This window comes from Rattus norvegicus, chromosome 10 (genome assembly GCF_036323735.1).
Source record: "Rattus norvegicus strain BN/NHsdMcwi chromosome 10, GRCr8, whole genome shotgun sequence".
In the NCBI taxonomy this organism is placed as follows: Eukaryota; Metazoa; Chordata; class Mammalia; order Rodentia; family Muridae; genus Rattus; species Rattus norvegicus.
Genome location: NC_086028.1, coordinates 3,460,001 through 3,484,718, shown reverse-complemented (window position 1 = coordinate 3,484,718; position 24,718 = coordinate 3,460,001). Strand labels below are relative to the sequence as shown.

Below are 24,718 nucleotides of genomic sequence, written 5' to 3'. Positions count from 1 at the left end.
AGGAAGAGGCAGGTTCTTGGGACTTTGAAAGGCAGATGGGTGACTGTTCACCAAATTGAATTTACTTCTCAGATCACTTCCAAGAGTGCAGCAAAATAAGCCCCCAGACATACCCATTATTACACAGTAGACACCCTTTACGGGCAAGAAAGAACTATGTTCTCCATTCCTGTCCCCTGCTTTGCACCTACTTGTTGGGTAGCTATTTCCTCTCAATTGAAACATTTCTTCCTGAAGGGCTGAGGAGGCTCAGGAATCCCAGAAAGCTCAGAATCCCAAGATTCACATAGCCCCTGCTCAGGTTATCGTAGTAGCCTAGACAACTTCTGGTCAGATGAGACTTTGAGGGGAAGCTGTTTGCAGGCTGACCAGAGCACTCCAAAGATGTAGCATTTCCAAGTCATCAGCCATGGTGGTGTGGGCATTTTGATGAGGAAGCTGCCTTTGGGTCTACCATGCCCCTTTAGGTAACCCTAGTAACCTATCAAGTTCACTAATCTTGACTTGGGGGAATGATTTTGCTGGCCTGTTCATGTGGGAAGAAAAATGTTTATTCATACCTCCCAAGGAAGGGTCATATAACAGAATCACTGCACTGAACACAGTCTACAGGTTCTGAATATGTAATGATGCCCATCTGCATTATCTCCTGTCCCAAAAACAACCAAATAAACAGACAAACAAAAAAAAAAAACGAAACCAAAAGTGGAAAAATAAACCCCAAGAACCCGCCAGGATTATGCTGTAGACATGTGGCCTTCATTGAAGAGAATAACCTATTTTTTCCCTTTTCCATCGGTTGCCTGTGACCTATTTTATCCCTTAATTACATGACAGGATGATTAAAAAGTCGTCTGTAGCTCTGCATGGAATCACTCCATGCTGTAGATGTGTCCAAAGCTAATTCTCGGTCCAAATAAACAACAGAAAGTACAGGTCAATCTGGACGGGAAGAGCTTCAGTTCTCCTTCAAACCCATGGTGAGGAATACATGCCTTCTGTTTGCACAGAGACCAGACTTGCCTCTTCCTCAACACATGCCATGCAGACAGAAAGAGGGCTCGCCAATTACCTTGTACCTGTAAGAAAAAGAGATATTTTCAGAGAAGCCACATTTCTGGAGAAACCTCCTACATAGAAGAAGGAAAGACTGAGAATAAATAACTTGCATAGTAGACAAAAATAGTTCGTCCAGCTCCAGGAGGACTGAAGGGATAAATAGCAACATTACAGAGAAGGAACCAAGAGTCAAAACTTATCCCATATTCACTCTTCTGGTGTTTTAATAACTACTGGGTAGGAGACACACATGTGAGATGTCAAAGTGGTACACAAGACTGACCTGCTCAATGTCCCTAAACATCCATGTCTATCTATCACCTTAGAGTAATTTGAAATCGTTTTTTCAGATGTGATTAATAGAGATGAGGATTAATAGAGATGCTAGATTAAGGTTGATCCCAAGTAAGAAAACTTGCATCACTTGAGAAATGGAGAGGGTGTACAGAGACATGCCTACAAATGAACGCTGTGTGTAAATGGGGACAGAGACTGCAGGGATGTGCCAAAAAGCCACACAGTGTCCCTGGCTGCTGGCAGCCAGCAATACCAAGGAAGAGGCCCCGAACACATCCACCTCGTGAAGACATAGTCCCCGGCAGCACTTTTTTTTTTTTGGTTCTTTTTTTCGGAGCTGGGGACCGAACCCAGGGCCTTGTGCTTCCTAGGTAAGCGCTCTACCACTGAGCTAAATCCCCAGCCCCCCCGGCAGCACTTTGATAGCAGATGTGCAGTGTTCTGAACTGTAGGTGAACACACGTTTTCAGTTAAGTTGTCCAGGTTGAGGTTAGTTTGGTGTTACAAATGAGCACATATTATCTAGCTTTCAAATAAAATGTACTGGACTCTGATAATCTTCACAGATCACCATCCCAAAGGCTAGAACAAGAATTCAAAATTAGTTAAACCAAGATATCGTCTTTCATAAAACTTCTAAGGGGTCTCACCCTCCACCCGCTATCTCTGATTCCCTCCCTTCTCCTTACAAGCCTTCCTCATGCCATTCAGATGAGGAGCTGGAGGTGGGATTACAGGGCGCTATGGTGATTTTGAAGGCAGGACTTCCTGTAGTCATCTTGTCAGATCCCATCACTGAAACCTGGCTCTTCTGGTCTCCATGGAGATGACCCTGTCTCCCTGGCTGCTGAACTTCTGGCTGACAGTCAAGGAGGAAGCCAGTGGTAGGTGAACTTGAGCTCTGTGCTGTTCCAGCCCGGACAGGCTTTGGGACAGGCTCTTTTCTGCTTCTCGTTCTGTACTTCCGCCTGGAGGATCATTCTTCCAAGATTCCAGTTCATGTAGCCTGCATGCGTCATGTGACTGTTGATTGTGTGGCCTTTGAGGTACTAATAAAATCAAGCATCCTTGTAAATATCCAATAATATCCAAATCCCTCAGTGACTCAGAAGAACGGCAGGGCTTCCCATCTCGTGCTGGAAGGTAGAATGTCGAAAGAAAGCCAGGTGAGGAGGCAGAATGCATTCCTGTATAAAGAACCTATCCTGGTGATAAAGACATTTAAACCTTTCTAGGAGTTTTTATGTCCTTCCTCGGGTCCCCACTTTGCCTCTCAACACTGTTCTATGGGAAACTTGTTCCCAAACACACTTGGTGGGGAGTGTTACATCTAAAGTCAGTATGATTTTCTACAAAACAGAAAGTATCCCTTTAAATTTTCTAAAATCTTACCCTTATGAGTGATCAAATATGCAGTAAGACATTTGGAAAGTATTAAGGATAGAACATAAGTGTCAGGGAATTTCTTAAAATAGTTAGCACACTTAGGGCAGATTAAGCTCTTGATTTTTTTAAATTACTGTGGTTGCAGCATGCCTGCTGCATGCCTGTAATCCCAGCACTAAGACAGCTGAGGGAGAGTCTGAGGGGGAATTATGAGATGGAGAATATAATAAGACAGCAGTGAGAGCATCGTGAGCAATCGCAACTGTGAACTGCAGGCTGCAAGGATGACAGATGACAGATGACAGAGAAGCCAGTTCATGACTCAGCTGACAATTGGTCAGTTGGTGGTTTGACTGGTGTCAGCCTCAGACATGAACGTGATTTCCAGAATTCCCATCACATCTCCAGATTTTACACCAGGTCTTGATAAATCACTTCTGCAGATACAGTGTATTGACTGCCTTCTTGAAAATGCCGCAGCTTACAAACCAAGCCAACATCTCTATCACTGGTACAACCTTCCAACTGAGGAAGACCTGAAACTTCAAGGTTGCCATAGCCACAGCAAGAGCCTCTTTGTGAAGTAACTGGAGATTGCGGTAAAGACTGGCGGCAGGAAGAGCCTTTAGATCAGGTTCAACACAGATCATCTGTATTAATGCAGGAAGGTCAACAACACAGGAGGCACAACAGAGAACAGTCCAATTCCAAGGAGAAGCAGGGCTTTGACCCCACTGCCAAGCCTGTGAGCCTGTTTAGTGAACCAATGAGCTTCTTTGGCTCACTTACAGGACATGGGTGAGACGCTGCTTCCAGGACTATAGGTCTTAGAACATGTGGGTGACAACTTCACATACTGACATATATGAAGCCCCTTTTAATTAACCTTCTATTTTCTGTATACCCTAGGATGTCCCAAAACTGCAGACCACTGGGCAGACTTACATATATTTGAGAAGGGGTTCAGGAGGCAGTGGCTGGACTCTAAAATCCCTAATAGTCCTTCCCTCAACTCTTATGGATCCAACATGTCTTAACCTCTCAGGACTCTTGCAAGTAATGGCACATCCTCTGATAAGATGACGGTGACACTTCTGCTCAGAGGGCAGAGTTGCACGACCAAGAGGAAAGAATTATTTTAGTTCACAATTTCAGAAGGGCTTGTCTGTCACAGACAGGAAAGCATGCAGAGCAAAACATTCAAGACACAGTGGTCCAAGAAGAAAATGAACTAAAGAATATAAGAAGGGGGCAGGACAAGAGACATCCCCCAGGGACATGGTCTCACTAACTTGCTTCCTTCAACTAGACCACCCCTGCCACATTTCTACCACCTCCCATAGTATTCAAATTCTGAATCCATCAAGGGATTGAGACATCCATCAGGTCAGAATCTTCAAAGTCTAATCCTCTCTGTAAATGTCTTCACAATCCTATTCAGAGATAGTTGCCCTAATCAGTGACTGGTCTACTCATGTAAATCAAAGCGGGCCTCTGAATCATTCAGAGGAAAGGAAACCTAAAGTGTGTGTGTGTGTGTGTGTGTGTGTGTGTGTGTGTGTGTGTGTGTGTGTGGTCTATCCATGTGTCCATCCACCTGTCTGTCCATCTGTCTGTCTATCTGTCTCATGGTGTACATAGTGTTGAGGTACTTACAAATTCCTTAAAACTATTAAGAGTCCAAGTGGGAAGTAGTCCCTTGAGGCCCTCCCTGTCACTCTGACCCTCAGAAGGGCATTTCTGAATAGATGCTGCCTTCTATCTTGTACTTTCAGCTCTACTGAAGAGAAAGGAGAATTTCGTAGTTCCTGACTTCTCATCAGTCATGGGAAGTTCCTGGGTTAAGCTGATCATTCTCCCAAGTTCCTCCGAGTCTGATGGTTACTGAGTAGGAAATTTACAAGGCAGGTAGCACCTTCCTTGGCTGCTTTTTGACTCAGGTTACATCAACCTCCTTTGCCCTCCTATCTTCTTCCCACTTTCCACATTAGTAGACTCTGCATCTTTCTTACAGTGACATTTATTCTCTCTTGTGAACTATTCCTTTACACACTCCAAAAGGAAATTAGCTAAAGTGATCTCAGCAAAACCCCTAGACTTCATACAGTGCGCAAAGCCTTGCAGTATTTATTACAGTCACTTCTGTTTTCTCTAAGGGAATAATGTGTGCCATGCTCTGTACCCTGCATCCCCTAGAGAGATAGATCATCTATGAAGGTTTAAAAAAAGAACCAGATACCTGGGAGAAATCTAAGGGTTCTGGTATTTTTTAAATTTTTTTATCTTTATTAACTTGAGTATTTCTTATTTACATTTCGATTGTTATTCCCCTTCACGGTTTCCCGGCAAACATCCACCTAACTCTTCCCCCTCCCCTTCTATATGGGTGTTCCCCTCCCCCCAACAAACACGTTCACTGGGGGTTCAGTCTTAGCAGGACCAAGAGCTTCCCCTTCCACTGATGCTCTTACTAGGATATTCATTGCTACCTATGAGGTTGGAGCCCAGGGTCAGTCCATGTATAGTCTTTGGGTAGTGGCTTAGTCCCTGGAAGCTCTGGTTGCTTGGCATTATTGTTCATATGGGGTCTCGAGCCCCTTCAAGCTCTTCCAGTCCTTTCTCTGATTCCTTCAACGGGGGTCCCGTTCTCAGTTCAGTGGTTTAATGATGGCATTCGCCTATGTATTTGCTGTATTCTGCCTTTGTCTCTCAGGAGAGACCTACATCCGGTTCCTGTCAGCCTGCACTTCTTTGCTTCATCCATCTTGTCTAATTGGGTGGCTGTTTATGTATGGGCCACATGTCGGGCAGGCTCTGAATGGGTGTTCCTTCTGCCTCTGTTTTAATCTTTGCCTCTCTATTCCCTGCCAAGGGCATTCTTGTTCCCGTTTTAAAGAAGGAGTGAAGCATTCGCATTTTGATCATCCGTCTTCAGTTTCATGTGTTCTGTGCATCTAGGGTAATTCAAGCATTTGGGCTAATATCCACTTATCAATGAGTGCATACCATGTGTGGTTTTCTGTGATTGGGTTACCTCGCTCAGGATGATATTTTCCACTTCCCTCCATTTGCCTATGAATTTCATAAAGTCACTTTGATAGCTGAGTAATATTCCATTGTATAGATGTACCACATTTTCTGTATCCATTCCTCTGTTGAAGGGCATCTGGGTTCTTTCCAGCTTCTGGCTATTATAAATAAGGCTACTATGAACATACTGGAGCACGTGTCTTTTTTATGTGTTGGGGCATCTTATGGGTATATGCCCAAGAGAGGCATAGCTGGGTCCTCAGGTAGTTCAATGTCCAGTTTTCTGAGGAACCTCCAGACTGATTTCCAGAATGTGAACCCCATTTTTAATAGGGTTATTTGTCTCCCTGCAGTCTAGCTTTCTGAGTTCTTTGTATATTTTGGATATAAGCCCTCTATCTGTTGTAGGATTGGTAAAGATCTTTTCCCAATCTGTTGGTTGCCATTTTGTCCTAACAACAGTGTCCTTTGCCTTACAGAAGCTTTGCAGTTTTATGAGATCCCATTTGTCAATTCTTGATCGTAGAGCATAAGCTATTGGTGTTTTGTTCAGTAAATTTTCTCCAGTGCCCATGTGTTCGAGATGCTTCCCCACTTTTTCTTCTATTAGTTTGAGTGTATCTGGTTTGATGTGGAGGTCCTTGATCCACTTGGACTTAAGCTTTGTACAGGGTGATAAGCATGGATCGATCTGCATTCTTCTACATGTTGCCCTCCAGTTGAACCAGCACCATTTGCTGAAAATGCTATCTTTTTTCCATTGGATGGTTTTGGCTCCTTTGTCAAAAATCAAGTGCCCATAGGTGTGTGGGTTCATTTCTGGGTCTTCAATTCTATCCCACTGGTCTATCTGTCTGTCTCTGTACCAATATCATGCAGTTTTTATCACTATTGCTCTGTAATACTGCTTGAGTTCAGGGATAGTGATTCCCTCTGAAGTCCTTTTATTGTTGAGGATAGTTTTAGCTATCCTGGGCTTTTTGTTATTCCAGATGAATTTGCAAATTGTTCTGTCTAACTCTCTGAAGAATTGGATTGGTATTTTGATGGGGATTGCATTGAATCTGTAGATCGCTTTTGGTAAAATGGCCATTTTTACTATATTAATCCTGCCAATCCATGAGCATGGGCGATCTTTCCATCTTCTGAGGTCTTCTTCAATTTCTTCCTTCAGAGTCTTGAAGTTCTCATTGTACAGATCTTTTACTTGCTTGGTTAAAGTCACACCGAGGTATTTTATATTATTTGGGACTATTATGAAGGGTGTCGTTTCCCTAAATTTTTTCTCGGCTTGTTTCTCTTTTGTGTAGAGGAAGGCTACTGATTTATTTGAATTAATTTTATACCCAGCCACTTTGCTGAAGTTTTGTTTTTTACCAGCTTTAGTAGTTCTCTGGTGGAAATTTTGGGATCACTTAAATATACTATCATATCATCTGCAAATAGTGATATTTTGACTTCTTTTTTTCCGATCTGTATCCCCTTGACCTCCTTTTGTTGTCTGATTGCTCTGGCTAGAACTTCAAGAACTATATTGAATAAGTAGTGAGAGAGTGGGCAGCCTTGTCTAGTCCCTGATTTTAGTGGGATTGCTTCAAGTTTCTCTCCATTTAGTTTAATGTTAGCAACTGGTTTGCTGTATATTGCTTTTACTATGTTCAGGTATGGGCCTTGAATTCCTATTCTTTCCAGGACTTTTTTTTTTTTTTTATTAACTTGAGTATTTCTTATATACATTTCGAGTGTTATTCCCTTTCCCGGTTTCCGGGCAAAAATCCCCCTCCCCCCTCCCCTTCCTTATGGGTGTTCCCCTCCCAACCCTCCCCCCATTGCCGCCCTCCCCCCATAGACTAGTTCACTGGGGGTTCAGTCTTAGCAGGACCCAGGGCTTCCCCTTCCACTGGTGCTCTTACTAGGATATTCATTGCTACCTATGGGGTCAGAGTCCAGGGTCAGTCCATGTATAGTCTTTAGGTAGTGGCTTAGTCCCTGGAAGCTCTGGTTGCTTGGCATTGTTGTACTTTTGGGGTCTCGAGCCCCTTCAAGCTCTTCCAGTTCTTTCTCTGATTCCTTCAATAGGGGACCTATTCTCAGTTCAGTGGTTTGCTGCTGGCATTCGCCTCTGTATTTGCTGTATTCTGGCTGTGTCTCTCAGGAGAGATCTACATCCGGCTCCTGTCGGTCTGCACTTCTTTGCTTCATCCATCTTGTCTAATTGGGTGGCTGTATATGTATGGGCCACATGTGGGGCAGGCTCTGAATGGGTGTTCCTTCAGTCTCTGTTTTAATCTTTGCCTCTCCCTTCCCTGCCAAGGGTATTCTTTTTCCTCATTTAAAGAAGGAGTGAAGCATTCACATTTTGATCATCCGTCTTGAGTTTCGTTTGTTCTAGGGATCTAGGGTAATTCAAGCATTTGGGCTAATAGCCACTTATCAATGAGTGCATACCATGTATGTCTTTCTGTGATTGGGTTAGCTCACTCAGGATGATATTTTCCAGTTCCAACCATTTGCCTACGAATTTCATAAACTCGTTGTTTTTGATAGCTGAGTAATATTCCATTGTGTAGATGTACCACATTTTCTGTATCCATTCCTCTGTTGAAGGGCATCTGGGTTCTTTCCTGTTTCTGGCTATTATAAATAAGGCTGCGATGAACATAGTGGAGCACGTGTCTCTTTTATATGTTGAGGCATCTTTTGGGTATATGCCCAAGAGAGGTATAGCTGGATCCTCAGGCAGTTCAATGTCCAATTTTCTGAGGAACCTCCAGACTGATTTCCAGAATGGTTTTACCAGTCTGCAATCCCACCAACAATGGAGGAGTGTTCCTCTTTCTCCACATCCTCGCCAGCATCTGCTGTCACCTGAGTTTTTGATCTTAGCCATTCTCACTGGTGTGAGGTGAAATCTCAGGGTTGTTTTGATTTGCATTTCCCTTATGACTAAAGATGTTGAACATTTCTTTAGGTGTTTCTCAGCCATTCGGCATTCCTCAGCTGTGAATTCTTTGTTTAGCTCTGAACCCCATTTTTTAATAGGGTTATTTGTTTCCCTGTGGTCTAACTTCTTGAGTTCTTTGTATATTTTGGATATAAGGCCTCTATCTGTTGTAGGATTGGTAAAGATCTTTTCCCAATCTGTTGGTTGCCGTTTTGTCCTAACCACAGTGTCCTTTGCCTTACAGAAGCTTTGCAGTTTTATGAGATCCCATTTGTCGATTCTTGATCTTAGAGCATAAGCCATTGGTGTTTTGTTCAGGAAATTTTTTCCAGTGCCCATGTGTTCCAGATGCTTCCCTAGTTTTTCTTCTATTAGTTTGAGTGTGTCTGGTTTGATGTGGAGGTCCTTGATCCACTTGGACTTAAGCTTTGTACAGGGTGATAAGCATGGATCGATCTGCATTCTTCTACATGTTGCCCTCCAGTTGAACCAGCACCATTTGCTGAAAATGCTATCTTTTTTCCATTGGATGGTTTTGGCTCCTTTGTCAAAAATCAAGTGCCCATAGGTGTGTGGGTTCATTTCTGGGTCTTCAATTCTATTCCATTGGTCTATCTGTCTGTCTCTGTACCAATACCATGCAGTTTTTATCACTATTGCTCTGTAATACTGCTTGAGTTCAGGGATAGTGATTCCCCCTGAAGTCCTTTTATTGTTGAGGATAGTTTTAGCTATCCTGGGCTTTTTGTTATTCCAGATGAATTTGCAAATTGTTCTGTCTAACTCTCTGAAGAATTGGATTGGTATTTTGATGGGGATTGCATTGAATCTGTAGATCGCTTTTGGTAAAATGGCCATTTTTACTATATTAATCCTGCCAATCCATGAGCATGGGCGATCTTTCCATCTTCTGAGGTCTTCTTCAATTTCTTCCTTCAGAGTCTTGAAGTTCTCATTGTACAGATCTTTTACTTGCTTGGTTAAAGTCACACCGAGGTATTTTATATTATTTGGGACTATTATGAAGGGTGTCGTTTCCCTAAATTTTTTCTCGGCTTGTTTCTCTTTTGTGTAGAGGAAGGCTACTGATTTATTTGAATTAATTTTATACCCAGCCACTTTGCTGAAGTTTTTTTTTTACCAGCTTTAGTAGTTCTCTGGTGGAAATTTTGGGATCACTTAAATATACTATCATATCATCTGCAAATAGTGATATTTTGACTTCTTTTTTTCCGATCTGTATCCCCTTGACCTCCTTTTGTTGTCTGATTGCTCTGGCTAGAACTTCAAGAACTATATTGAATAAGTAGTAAGAGAGTGGGCAGCCTTGTCTAGTCCCTGATTTTAGTGGGATTGCTTCAAGTTTCTCTCCATTTAGTTTAATGTTAGCAACTGGTTTGCTGTATATTGCTTTTACTATGTTCAGGTATGGGCCTTGAATTCCTATTCTTTCCAGGACTTTTATCATAAAGGGGTGTTGAATTTTGTCAAATGCTTTCTCAGCATCTAATGAAATGATCATGTGGTTTTGTTCTTTCAGTTTGTTTATATAATGGATCAGGTTGATGGTTTTCCATATATTAAACCATCCCTGCATGCCTGGGATGAAGCCTACTTGATCACGGTGGATGATTGTTTTGATGTGCTCTTGGATTCGGTTTGCAGGAATTTTATTGAGTATTTTTGCGTCGATATTCATAAGGGAAATTGGTCTGAAGTTCTCTTTCTTTGTTGGGTCTTTGTGTAGTTTAGGTGTAAGAGTAGGGTTCTGGTTTTTTTAGGCATGAGCTTGACATTAGCTTGGATGTTTCAAATTGTAATTTCCCTGTCTTTATGATGCAGGGTATCACCCTGTTGCTTAGGCTGGCCTTGAACCCCAGACCGCCACCTCCTGAGCAACAAGATAACAAGCAGTCCTTAGCATTCCAATTTCTTAAAACATGTGTGTGTATGTGTGTGTGTGTGTGTGTGTGTGTGTACACATGTACACATACGGGTTACACGAAGGCCAGAGGAAAAGGCCAGTTGTCTTCCTCAGTCTCTCTCCACCTTTTTGGAAACAGGAATTCTCAATGAACCTGGAGTCCTAGGACTCAGCTTGGCTGGCAGTCCAGCAAGCTCCAGGGACCGCGTACATCCACAACACCCCAGGGACCACCTACAGCCACAATACTCCAGGGACACCTACAGCCATAACACCCCAGGGACCACCTACAGTCACAATACCCCAGGGACACGTACAGTCACAGCACCCCAGGGACACATACAGTCACAGCACCCCAGGGACACATACAGTCACAGCACCCCGAAATTCTGAGATTAAAGACATATTGGCTTGGTAGGCTTTTCATCTTGGTTCTAAAACTCTGGACTCACACCCTCGTGCAGTGAAATGCTGAACTTACAGCCACCTTCCTAGGTCCCCAAACTCATGCTTTGGATGTCACAGATCATTTGAGAGCACAGCTGAGGCTGGGAGGCTGGCCTCTGTCTAGCAAAAGATTGTGTGTCAGACATTTTGCCATTTTACTGTTAGATTTTTCAGTTAAATCTTATTAACATTTACCTAGTTCTCCCTATAGCTGTTATTAGAGTGACAGTGTCACTTGTCCCTGAACACAAAGACAGAGCTTTGAAGTAGAAGTCTCCATGAATCAGTGTTACACTCTTCAGGTGGTTCAAAAAGACTCTTAAGGAGAACAGCAGCCTCTCTCTTGTAGAGTCAGAGAGGGAGAGAGGCAGAGGCAGCCTGTTAACTTCAGCTGTACATGAAACCCACCCAGACCTGAAACAATACTCTGTGGGCAGGAAGGAGTCACCCTTAAATGAAGGAAGCCCCACATTGTACCTTGCCAGCCTGGGAATCTCAAAGCTGTTCAAAACACTTCCTCAACGTTCTACACAAGCAAAGAAGGCTGCTGTCAAGAGGGATGCACAGGTATTGTGATGTTTCCTGGTGTGATGCTCAGGTGTGAGGGTAGGAAGATGTATTGTTATCAGGAAAATGACAAACTGGGAGTCTGTATGGCGGTGGTTCTCAATCTGTGGGTCAAGACCCCCACAGGCTCACATACCAGATATTCTGAACAGTGGATATTTAAATCATGATTTGTAACAGTGGCAAAAATTACAGTTATGCCATAACAATGAAATAATTTTATAACTGGGGGTCACCACAACATGAAATTTGAAGGGTCACAGCATTAGTAAGGTTGAGAACCAACTGCTCGAGGAAGATTTTCCCAAATAACCTGAGGTCACAGAGGAGAAAGGAATCTTGAAGGAGATCTGTCTTAGCGACATGTGCACAGCTCTCCTCCATCACGCTTGCCCTTTGTGGCTGGATCATTTCTAGTCAAACTGAAGATGCTCTGCTGTTGGTGTGGACCATTTGCGTCTTAGAGCAGTGGGGAGGGCTTCACCCTTGCCCCCTTTCCCGTATTATGGCCGGAGACTGCTCGTGATTCCTCTGATTTCTAGTAGGTCAGCAAGTTGTAAACAGAAGAAGAGCAGACACATTCCGACTTCTCCCCTTTATTATTGTGAAAGCCATATTAACCTGATCTAGGCTGACCTGAGAAAAGCAACGGGGTCTGCTTACCAGGGACAGCACATGCCCTGCTTGAAAATGTCTTCGCTGCTGCTGATCACCTACCACTTCGAAATAATTTTCCGCATTTATGGAAGTGACTATCAGGCTACACTGCTCCATCACCACTGGAAAGCACATCAACCCTGGAGCTGTGGTGAAACCCTAGAACCAATTATCTGTCATATGAAAGGGGAGGAGGGGGCTTATTCCGGATGCATGGCACTGGGCATTAGGGGGATTGTTTCCACTTAAATGACAGAACACATAAAGAGACAGTACAGGGAATTAATAATCATTATAATTAGCAAAAGGCAAGCACTGTCTACTCATCTGGAACTGCTGAAGAAATCTGCATACTTGCTCTGCTTGATCCTCTTAATAATGCTGAAGGGACAAAAAATGACACTAAGTATCATCCTGACTTTACAGATGGGAAATGAAGTATGTGTATGTCTGAGACAGGAAGAGGCTGAGGTTTCACCACCGAGAATGGTGAGGAGGGACTGTGGAAGATGGCTGAGTGGGTTAGAGCACTTGTTGTGCAAGCATGAGAGCCTAGGTTCAAATCCCCAGCACCCACACAAAATTCCAGGTAGGCAAATGGAGGTGTTGCAAAACTGCTTTCTGAACATATGTGTTTACAGCCACAGGCTCGTGCATCTCTGGGTCAGAGAAACCTCATAGCACTGGGTCAAAGCGGGAACTCAGAACAGGTAAAGTGCTGAAATTAAGTGATTCCCGAGAGTGGTTGGTCGCTTCAACTACAGGCCAAGGAAGGGCACAGAGGAGGGAATGGAAGAACTACAGGAGCCAAAGGATGAGGAGGAGTATGGTGTAGCTGTTGTAAATGTGAGTTCACTGTGACTGCCTAAATGGAGCAGGGAGGGTAGAAAGAAGACAATTTGAGAAGAAAAAGGGGGTCAACAGTCATGGAAGGGGAGAAATGGAGGGGTGAGTGTAATCACGGCGTATTGTATACAAAAAAAGTGTGATTTGTCAAAACTAAAAATAATAAGAGTGTTGAATGCACATCCGTGTAAAGCCAGTGTGTTGAGGAGTGCATGTGGAGGGGCACAGTAGCTTCCAGCCAGCACCAAAGAATATCAGTGAGCTCCAGGTTCCCCTGTCTCAAGGGAGTAACACAAAAATATAGAGCAGGACACCTGTTTGCCCCACCCCCATTCACAAACACACACATTGATGAGTACACCACTCACATGAACACACATATACTCCTCTACATACAAAAAAAATGATGCCAAAATTATTCTACACTTACTAAAACAATGCTATACACCTCCATTTCACAAGAGGTGGAATCTCAACATCCAGGCAGCAATTTGAGGTTCAAAAGAGAGAGAGTGCCCAGGGAGATAAAGTGGGATACAATGAGCAACCCCGAGCACTGGTCCCAGTCTTCCTGGTATTTCGGTCTACCTCTAACTCTGATGACAACCAAGCATGAGCACAGCCAGGAATGAGCTTCAGAATCTCCTGCTTACCTGCCACTCCCAACTGGGCACTGGCGGGCAATGTGGCATCCCTTCAAGTCACTGATCTCTGTCCCTTGCACTGGAGAATTTCTTGAAGTGGTGAGCTGCCCTGGGCACTTTAGGATGCCCAGCAGCCTCTAATCACCGGGTGCCAGCAGCACCCTCCACCTCAACTGACAGGATAAAGAAGTGCCCACATACATGGCTAATTGTCTGCTAGGGGAACTTGCCATCAGTTAAGGACCCCGTTCTCGCTGTTTGGGGCACATCATAGTCTGTAGGCTCGACAGAGCGGGTTTCTGAACCCCATCCTCATCCCAGAGGACTTGCTTCCAGAGTAGGTCAAGACTTTGCCTTTCATACCTTGCTGATGGCGCTAACTCTGCTGAGCTGGGAATCATTGACTCAGCCCATTCTGGTCCATATTAAGAGCCTTGCATTTTTCTAATTTTGAAAAGCTGCCTGGGGGTGGGTGGGAGTGGGCAGTGCTGGGAATCGCACCCTCACCTATCAAGATAATAAGATCTGACTTAGTCACTGATTCTGTAAAAACATTTGGGACATAGAAAGGAACTGCACTTGCATTCAGACCACATAACTTTAAGCCTGTACAAAAACACAGAATAGAGCTATGAAGGAATCACTATTTACTTTGCATTGTATTTCTCTTGAGATTTGTGTGTCTGTGAGCACGCGCTCACAGACACAGACACACAGACACACAGACACACAGACACACACACACACACACACACACACACACACACACACACACACCACAGAGATTAGAAGAAACTGTTCAAATCCTTTATAACAGTGATCCTCCACTTTCCTCATGCTGCCACCCTTTGATAGAGTCCCTCATGTTGTGGTGACCTCCAAGCATAACATTGTTTTGTAGCTATGTCATAACGGTAACTTGCTACTGTTATGGATTATAATGTAAATATCTGAAATGCAGGATACCTGTTATGTGAACTCTGTTAAAGGGCCTTTGGATCCCAAAGGAGTCACAAGCCGCAGGTTAAGAACCAGCAGTGGTTACTAATTTGGGTGCTCTGAGGCAAGCTCTGGTCTCTCTTTGCACCCCTGAGCCATATCTCCAGTGCCATGACTTTTCATGGTTGATAAGGGCAACAATAATAATAACAAGTAGTATTTTCCTAATTTTGTAAATCTATTGTCAAACACATTTTCTGACCATATAGTCACCTTCTGAAATCAGTCTTCTTTTTACATCTACTCACTAAACAGATAATCACCACCTAATCATAAGAAATAATACCTGAGACATCATGATTTTTTACTTGCTAATTAAGTCTTCTCTAAAATGCATTAAGGTAACTAAAAATTTCCATGTACCACCTAAGTGCATTTGTACTGCCTGCGGTGTATGTGATCACACTTTAGTGAAGACTGCGATATTTGTCAGGGAGCCTTAGAGGCTGTAAAGTGTTATACAAACTCAAAGTGCTGTCATCGCCTAGAAATAGGCAGGACAGTTGTCATAACTGTCTATAAAGTAAAAGGTCAGTGGGACTAAGGTGGCTCTCTCTGGTGAAAATTATGGCAGCAAAGCATCAATTCTCCTCCTGCTCTCCCATCTACAAGGACCTGCAATCTCCTCTCAGAGCTGCCCCTAACACTCAGGGGTATGTGTGTTGTGGGAGGTGATGAAGTCAATGGGCTGAGCCCATTGAAGCCAGGAGGTGAATCCTTAATACTCAGAGGTTCCATCAAGCGTCCCTTACCGCTCTCCTAATTATCAAGAATGGGCCTCACTCCAGAGGAGCCCATTAGTGGCCTCAGGACAGCACTTCCCAAGGAAAACATTGTATCGGAGACTTGCTAGTGTCTGAGGCAAACTTGCCTTTGCTGTGTCTTGATGATATAGTGGCTATTATGTCTTTGTGAACTCATCTCAGGTCCTCTGGAGAGAACTTCTCATTCTGAACCAGCATTTCTTCCCTGTGTGAAATTTAACTCACCCTAAAAGCTTTTTGAAAACTTATTGTATGAACCCATATCCCCGAACAGTGGAGCCAAGCCACGGATGTGAGGCATTAGGCATGAGTAGGTTTCCAGCACCTCAGCCAACCATAATCCACATTATTGGTTAAGAACACAGTTTCAATGATGGAGAAAAGCCTGAAGTGCTTGAGTGTTTCTGTAACCAAAGTGCACAGTTCCCTCTGCTCTAAGAACCCCATGGCCTCGTCTTTCATTACCGGACCCTGAGCTTCTGCACTGGCTTTTGGTCTTTCCACTTATTTGTTTTTTTTTCCCTCTAGTTTCAAAGGACGGGCTGTATGGCAATGTTGAACATTCACTGGGCATTTGTGTTTGTTGACAAATGCTGCTATGTTTTCTATGCAGTTCACTGGGTCCTCAGAATACATAGCTATATTATAAGCTGTTTTGGAAGAGAGAGCTGCGAGTTGCCTTCTAGAATGTGTCTTCATTATTCTAGAGCATACCACCAATACAAGGAGGATTGCAAGAGCAGCCATTTAGTACAATATTTCTCCTCAACCTGTAAAGACACTTCAATAAACTAGGGCTAGATACAGCTCACTTGTGAGAGCAATCATTTGTGAGAATGGTCATTCCCTTTCCTGAAAAACAGAACTAACAAAGCAGGAAGAAGAGGGGAAAGAGATGGGGAAAAGAAAATGGAAAAGACCCTCTGTGCATCATCTTGTGACTACTCTCCCTCGGTGCATAGCAAAGCTCACGTGCAGCTGGTGATGTTCTTGGGTAAAGAGAATACGGATGCTGTCTACAGTGGGTATGAAGGATGACTCAGTCATACAAGCTCATGTGACAGGTGGAGAGAAGTCTCCACAGCGCTCAACGTCTGCCCTTGGACTCTGTGAAAACCTCCCTAATGCACAACACAATCTCCCTTTCTCTTACGCTAATCTGAGTAGGTCCCCATTACCAGCAATAAAAATAACACAAATTCACATGACCGTGTGTGCAATATGAGAAAGGTGTTTGAAAGATATAAAACTGTTGACTACCGATCCAAAATTTACTACTGAGAAAACACAAGATTTAGGCTCAGATGTAGGTCAGCTCCAAGCTTACACACCATAGCTGTGGCATCTTGACAAGTATTTTACTTCTGTGAACCACAGGGGTTTGATCTGTGAAAATTAAACACTAGTCTAGCATGTGGCACTTGGTGGGATCACCCACTCATCATAACCCCCATCCCTGTGTTTGACTTAGAAGTAATATGGGAAAGCACAGAGGTGATTTCTGAGGGCATGCCACCCAAGACTGGGCATGGCCTGGGTTTCATGCAGTTGAAATCACTCTCTCCTTGCTCCTGCATTTGAGAGAAGAGGAGATCTACCATCCTGTCACCCAAAGATGGCATTTCTACACTCCCGACTCCATGTATCGCAGGGGGCGTCAGAGCAGCCAATTAGGATGTTTCATCCTCAAAGTGTTCAGTGGAGGTAGGTGGGCAGAACAGGTCACAGAACTCTGGGTGCAGACGAGAAAACGGTTCACTAGGGCATGTGCTTTGAAAGTGCCTCATTCTAAAATAAAAATGGTTTAATAAAAAAGCTGGGTCAGTGAGTTGAAATGCATCAGGATCCTCATTAAAAGTTTCAGTTCTCCTTTGGCTCCCCAAAAATACAGGGATGTGAGGACATTTTATTTTATGGGGAGATTATAGAAAAAGTTGAGGCTTTGAAAGTAGACAAACCTGAATTCAAGTTTGGGGTTTGTTAGCTCAATGGTCTCTAGTCCACCAAAGTTTCTTCATGAACCTCAGCTTACCCCTACACATATTTAAGCATCTTAAAAATGCCTAATTCATTTAGTTGATAAATATGGGCTGGGAGATGGCTCAGTTTGTAAAGTGCTTACTGCACAAGCATAAGGACAAGAGTTCAATCCCCAGAACTAACATGAAAATGCCAACTGTGTTGGCAAGCATAGCAATCCAGCTCTGTGAGAGCAGAGGCTGTGCAACCCTGTGGGTCACCAGCCAGCTTATCTAAACTACATAGCTACTCTAAGCTACTGGGAGACTATCTCGGAAAAGAAATGGTGGATTGTACCTGAGAAACAAAGCCATAAGCTGTACTTTGGCATTCATGTGTTTATGTGCATATGCACCCTTACACACAAATAAATTGATTAATTTGATTAGACTTGTTATGATATTCCTATAACTGGGATAACAATGCTGTATATGCTCAGTGAAATTGGGCACATCTCCTGTCCCAAACATCCAGTTTCAATGCGACACAGAAGAACATGTACTCTGTGACCCAACAGGGTTGGCTTGGAGTGCCATTTCAGCTTTGATGAAGCTATGATGTCATTTTCCTTTCAGCCTCTGTTTCCTTCTCAGCAAAACGGCATGGCCAATACCTGTATGAGGTAGACCTTGATTCTCACTCACCCAATTTCTCTTCCTTCTGCATAGGAGTAGAATATTACTATCTGGGACCCTCCACTCCAAGGCTAATCTGAATGGCACGGAGGAGGAAACAGCATTAATTCCACTATCTCAGAGACAGCACTGCTCTGGCCAGTGTCATAGGACACTGAGCTGGCCAATAAGTCAAAGTCTGCTGTGTGCTCAAGACTTCTGAGAGCATTTTTGTTTCTTCTTCCAGGCATCTCTTACTCATTTTTGCTTGTTTGCTCTGCCGCTGGTGCCTTGGACTACTTAAGAACAGGATATGAATGAAGCTAACAGCTAAGTAACATAGAGGAGATGCATCACAAGAGTCCGGGTACTTGTATCACCATTTATTCCCTCAATCAACCAGTATTGAAACCTGCCTTAGTCTGAGTTTCCTGTTCCAGGCAATAATAAATGACCTGTCATTTAAACCAGCTGGAGTTGCAATTTCTGTCATTGCATCCAAAAGTATCCTAGCTGATGAGGGTTAATTACGATACTACACATGTTAAATCACTTGTCCCAGTCAACCCTGGCACTCCAGTAAAGGCAAAACAAATGATTATATCTTACCATTGGCGCCTTCATCATGATAATCATCATTACTAGTCACATAGCTACTCACAATAAAAACAAGTGCCACTGCTACAAAAATAACATCGACCACTTCCTCTGTGCCAGCCACAGTTGTAAATGCTTAACATATTTAAATTATTTAATCTTCACAACGGCCTCATAAGATAAAAGTTATAATCATCCCAATCTTCCAGATGGGGAAAATGAGGTGCGGAGGGACAGAGTCATTTCCCTAAGGGCTCACAGCTGGCAGGTGAGAGTTAAGCCCAGCAGCCTAGCACCAGACCAGTGACAAAGAGAGAGGAAGACCAGGAGAAACACTGACTGACTTCCTCATGTGGCCTTTTCTTGTTACCCCAGCTGCTGAGTAAAGCCAAAGTGAGCAAGGCCTCTGAAGAAGCATTAACCGAAAAGTGGAAGGGTTGTGGTTTGAGAGTCACCACCCAAGAGTATAACCCAAGTAAGATACAGAATCACTCTGACACTAAATTGCTCACCCTTAAACTAGAAGAAAGAGTCCTGAGATGGTGCAGCTATCAAAGTTCCCACTACATGAGAATGAGGGATTGATTTTGATCCCCAGAACCCACTTTAAAAAAAGAATATCCAGACCATGTGGTGATGTGCACTTGCAATCTCAGTGCTGGGGAGGTGGCCACATGCAGATTCTGGGGTTCCTTAGCCTAACAGGATCCATGAGTTCCGAACCTTGACTAAAAATGAGTGTTCGCTTTCAATCTTCTAATATGTGTGTTTCATTTGGAGTTACCCAAAAGGTCAAGAAATTAGTGTGGAGCCTTAGGGTGGGTGTGGGCTTTCAAGAGAATGGTATAACAGGTAAAAAGGGAATAAAGGGACAGAAATTTGGAGGGGGTTAGGAGGGTAGGGTAGAAGAAGAACGAATACCACTAAAAACCATTCAAAAAGTTATATTAAAACCTAATACCGTAGAAGCCTCTTGATGGATAGATAGGTAGTAGATAGATGATAAATGGATACATAGGTAGATGATGGGTGGATAGATAGATAGATAGATAGATGAGAGATAGATAAATAAATAAATGGATAGATAGAAGGTAGATGGATAAATAGATATAGATGATAGATATAGAAGATAGTTGATAGATGATAGATATATGGATGGATGGATGGATGGATGGATGGATGGATGGACAAATAGATAGATGATAGATAAGAGAGAGGGGGAGAGAGAGAGATTAAATTGCCGTACAATGAGTGGACACTAGCCCTACTAGACACCAGAGGTGAAAAGATAATCCAAATAACAGGGATGGGTTACTTTTGGATTTCTGACCATTGATTTCAGAGATGCTCCCAAACATTACAGGCTATTGCGAACCCTATCGGTTACCAGAATGCAACAGTAAGGCCATATTGCTAATGGCATTGTGTACTTGAGTCAGAGAACATGGAGAAATCAAGTTGGTACTGACCTAGAGGCATCAACCCTATTGGATAACTTCCATAGTTCTGGAAGGTGCTATGAACAATACTAATGCAGAAAGGAATCATAGCCTTAGGCAACTATGAACCCTGAAAGCCATAATAATGACTGGCCTGGCAAGACATGAGCACTGGTGCAATGGTGACATAAACATCATGGGAGTAACTAACTACTCTCTGATTGGATTTCCTCACACTCCAGAAGAAACATCTATACCTGGGCCATGGACCAGTGGATAGATAGGCCTGGGGAAAGACCCTACAAATGTTACATGGCTAAATGGACCTTGAATCAAACCAATTCCTAATGACTTATCATAGGCTGCATTGCTCAACCTTCATCAGAGAAAACATATATTTGCACTGGATAGTAAATAATACCAGCACCCACACCTACAACTGGCCAAAGTGCAGAGAATAAGAGATGAAGGAATGTTTAGCCTTCAATAGGTCTCTCGATAGATAGATAGATAGACAGACAGACAGACAGACAGACAGACAGATAGATAGATAGATAGATAGATAATTTCCCTGTTCTCCCAAAGCAGCTCATAGATCATTGTGGAAGGGGTAGAAAGAATTTACAAGCCAAATGGCAAGCAGCAGCAGCTACAAGGAGACAGTATCTTCTGGATATAGCAAGCAGTCACACATACGAACTCACACAGCATGCACAAGACCTGTACAAGTTTAAGCCAGACCAAATACCAGAAATTCCAATGAAGGAAACAGACTCAAAGTCCCATCCCTAGCCAGGGAACCATCGACAGTTGATACCTGCTGGGGTAGAGTCAGTATTCTTTCAAAGTTCAGCCTCTGCTCCAGTAGAGGGCTACATATCTAAGAGTACATGGGCAGCACAAATTGGACTTGATAGATTCAATCAAATAAGGAAGACACCAAGTTGGTTGTGTAGGGAATGGGAAATTGTTCTGGGAGGAGTTGGGGGGATGAATATGATCCAAATTCATTGAACAAAATTCTCAAAAAATAGTTTTAAAAAAGGTAGAGGGTGGGCTCAGTGGTTAAAAGAACTGACTGCTCTTCCAGAATCTTGATTTCAATTCCCAGCAACCACATGGTGACTCACAAACATCTGTAGTGGGATCTGATCCCCTCTTCTGGTGTCTCTGAAGACAGTGACAGTTGTACTTATGTACATAAGATAAATAAATCTTTTTTTAAAAAGGTAGATGGCAGCTAAAGGTGACATTTGAAGTTGACCTCTGTTCTCTACACATTCTTACAGATTCACCTACATCCTTGTACACACACACACACACACACACACACACACACACACACACACACACATGCTTTAGAGGTAGGAGAAGGGTCATCCATTTCCTGTAGGATTACTCTGAGGACTGAATGGAGCATTGTGTATTTGATAGCTGCTAAAGATGAGCATCGCAGGGCTGGAGTATTGCCTTGCCTTACCCTCATTTACCAGTTGTCTGCTCTGTCTCATTCAGGGAGAGCATAAAGAAGAAGAAAGGAGATGGAGTGAATGCCAACCAAATTGGTGGTTATCACTTTAATTTAAATCCCCTTTTCTGCTGTCCTCACTGAGGAGTTTGATGATAATTCCCTTCCAGGATTCATTCCATAAGTAGAGCCAATTTGACTCATTATCTCCCCGTAGGCACCAGGAGGATTAAAGCCAGCTGTTGTTACTGACTTGTCCCTGCTCTGAATAGAATATGGATGGAGGAGACGTCAAGGATGAATTCCCTAGTATATGACTTATTAACCTTAAAGACGAAGGTCAAGGATTCTAGGATGAGTCCACTGCTCAACAGATGAAAGATTCTTGGTTCTTTCAGATAACCTCGGGTGATGGCCTTTGAAGGAGGAAGATACATGGCCAGAACTAAGGAGGTCCTTTGCAGAACCTAACAGAGCATGTCAGTCATAGTGAACTAGACAAGCTCCAAAACCAAGCAGATCACTTAGGCTGGAGTCCAAGAGATGCCCAAGGCCTTAGGTAGGTTTTCTAAGCTCACTGAGCATAAAGAATGGGATGATTTTATTTATAAAAATGCATGCATATTCCATAAAATACCAGGATGTGTTTTGAGAAACATGTTGGTAGATTTCATCATTGTGTAAGTCTCATAGGGTGTACATATACAAACTAAGACAGTCATAATATCTTACAAGATAGAATCTTACAAGACCACCAACATATATGCTGTTTGCTTTTTTTTTTCATCTTTATTAACTTGGGTATTTCTTATTTACATTTCGACTATTATTCCCTTTCCTGGTTTCCGGGCCAACATCCCCCAACCCCTTCTCTATGGGTGTTCCCCTCCCCATCCTCCCCCCATTACCGCCCTCCCCCCAACAATCATGTTCACTGGGGGTTCAGTCTTGGCAGGACCAAGGGCTTCCTCTTCCACTGGTGCTCTTACTAGGCTATTCATTGCTACCTATGAGGTCGGAGCCCAGGGTCAGTCCATGTATAGTCTTTAGGTAGTGGCTTAGTCCTGGAAGCTCTGGTTGGTTGGCATTGTTGTTCATATGGGGTCTCCAGCCCCTTCAAGCTCTTTCAGTCCTTTCTCTGATTCCTTCAACGGGGTCCCGTTCCCAGTTAAGTGGTTTAATGATGGCATTCACCTCTGTATTTGCTGTATTCTGGCCGTGTCTCTCAGGAGAGATCTACATCCGGCTCCTGTCAGCCTGCACTTCTTTGCTTCATCCATCTTATCTAGTTCGGTGACTGTATATGTATGGGCCACATGTGGGTCAGGCTCTGAATGGGTGTTCCTTCAGCCTCTGCTCTAAACTTTGCCTCCCTATTTCCTCCCAAGGATATTCTGGTTCCCCTTTTAAAGAAGGAGTGAGGCATTCGCATTTTAGTCATCCTTCTTGAGTTTCACGTGTTCTGTGCATCTAGGGTAATTCGAGCATTTGGGCTAATATCCACTTATTAATGAGTGCATACCATGTGTGTTTTTCTGTGATTGGGTTACCTCACTCAGGATGATATTTTCCAGTTCCCTCCATTTGCCTATGAATTTCATTGTTTTTGATAACTGAGTAATATTCCATTGTGTAGATGTACCACATTTCCTGTATCCATTCCTCTGTTGAAGGGCATCTGGGTTCTCTCCAGCTTCTGGCTATTATAAATAAGGCTGCTAGGAACATAATGGAGCATGTGTCTTTGTTATATGTTGGGGTATCTTTTGGGTGTATGCCCAGGAGAGGTATAGCTTTTAACTAAAGGGTCATTATGCAACACATGACTGTGTATCTGTATATATGAGTATTTGTGTTTATGTATAATGTAATTGGGAAAATGCTCACCATATGTCTATTAACTGCTTCTGATCTATGTCTTCTTTTCTTCCTGAATCCAAACTGTCAGCTCTATTCAAGCTCATGTGTGCACATATGGATGTGTCTTTGCATGTGCATATGTATGAGCATGTCATATATGTGCAAATGTGAGTTGTGTATAAACATGTATGTGAGTGTGGGGAGGGGTGCACATGTGACTGCATATGTGCATGCTTGTGAGCGTGCATCTGTGTGTAATTAGGACAGAGGTCAACCTTGGATGTTCCTCAGGAGTCATCCACCTTATGTTTTAGTTAGAGTCTCTCATTGAAATCTGAGGCTCATGAAATAGGCTAAGCGTACTGGGATCTGCCTGACTCCATCTCCTCAGCATTTGGATTGCAAACAGGTGCTACTAAACCCACCTTTTATTTAGCAATTTGGAGAGTTTTAGAGATCCAACTCAGGTCTTCATACTTGCACAGCAAACACTTTACCTGCCCAATCTCCTTGCCAATACTGAGTACACAAACCCCTTGAGTACTCAAAAGATACTGAGTGCCGTATCTTTTCAGGCTTCTCATGATCTCACCTATTCACTGAATATTCTACCACATGGAGCATGATTTCCCCTATGGTTTCTGCCTCCTTGCTGTGACCTCCTCCCTCAGAGGACCCCTATACCTACACGAGTCTATTCTGCCCTACCTCTGCCTAGTTCACATGTTTTCTCTCTATATTCTGCCCTAAATTCAAAACCACAAACTTAAGCATTTCCTTCTCTGCAAATACTCTCTTGTCCTTATAATTCACCTGTTGTGGACTTCCTAGTTCAGTCGTTCCAAGAGAGCTCTTGTGAATGTTTCCTGTTACTCCCCAATATTAATCTGTTTCTCCACATTTACTGCCTTCTTCAAGTAACGAAGAACTACATCACCTCATTTGGAGAGTGCCCTGGATTTGACTTCTTCTCTTCCTAATTTGTTTCTCTAGCCAAGTCAAGGCAAGGTTAAATCACCTATACTGAAGCCTAATAGCCCAGCACAGTCAAAGAAAGTATGTTCCATGATAACGGACCTCAATTTACCTTAAAAACAGAGCTTTCCACCGGGAAAAAAATACTTCTGTGTTTCCCTGGAAAGTTTGCCTTCTCTATT

At 43.1% G+C, this 24,718-nt stretch overlaps 1 long non-coding RNA gene across 1 annotated transcript in view; it reads right to left on the bottom strand.

The window, feature by feature from the left end:
* Window positions 1–533: 533 nt before the first annotated feature.
* The window catches only part of LOC108352046 (uncharacterized), a 39,058-nt gene continuing 14,873 nt past the window's right edge, over window positions 534–24,718 (bottom strand). The window contains exons 4-5 of the long non-coding RNA XR_005489987.2: window positions 2,046–2,492; window positions 534–1,079 (exon numbers count right to left, since the gene is read on the bottom strand). This is a non-coding gene — a long non-coding RNA (uncharacterized LOC108352046). The remainder of the gene's footprint in view (window positions 1,080–2,045; window positions 2,493–24,718) is intronic.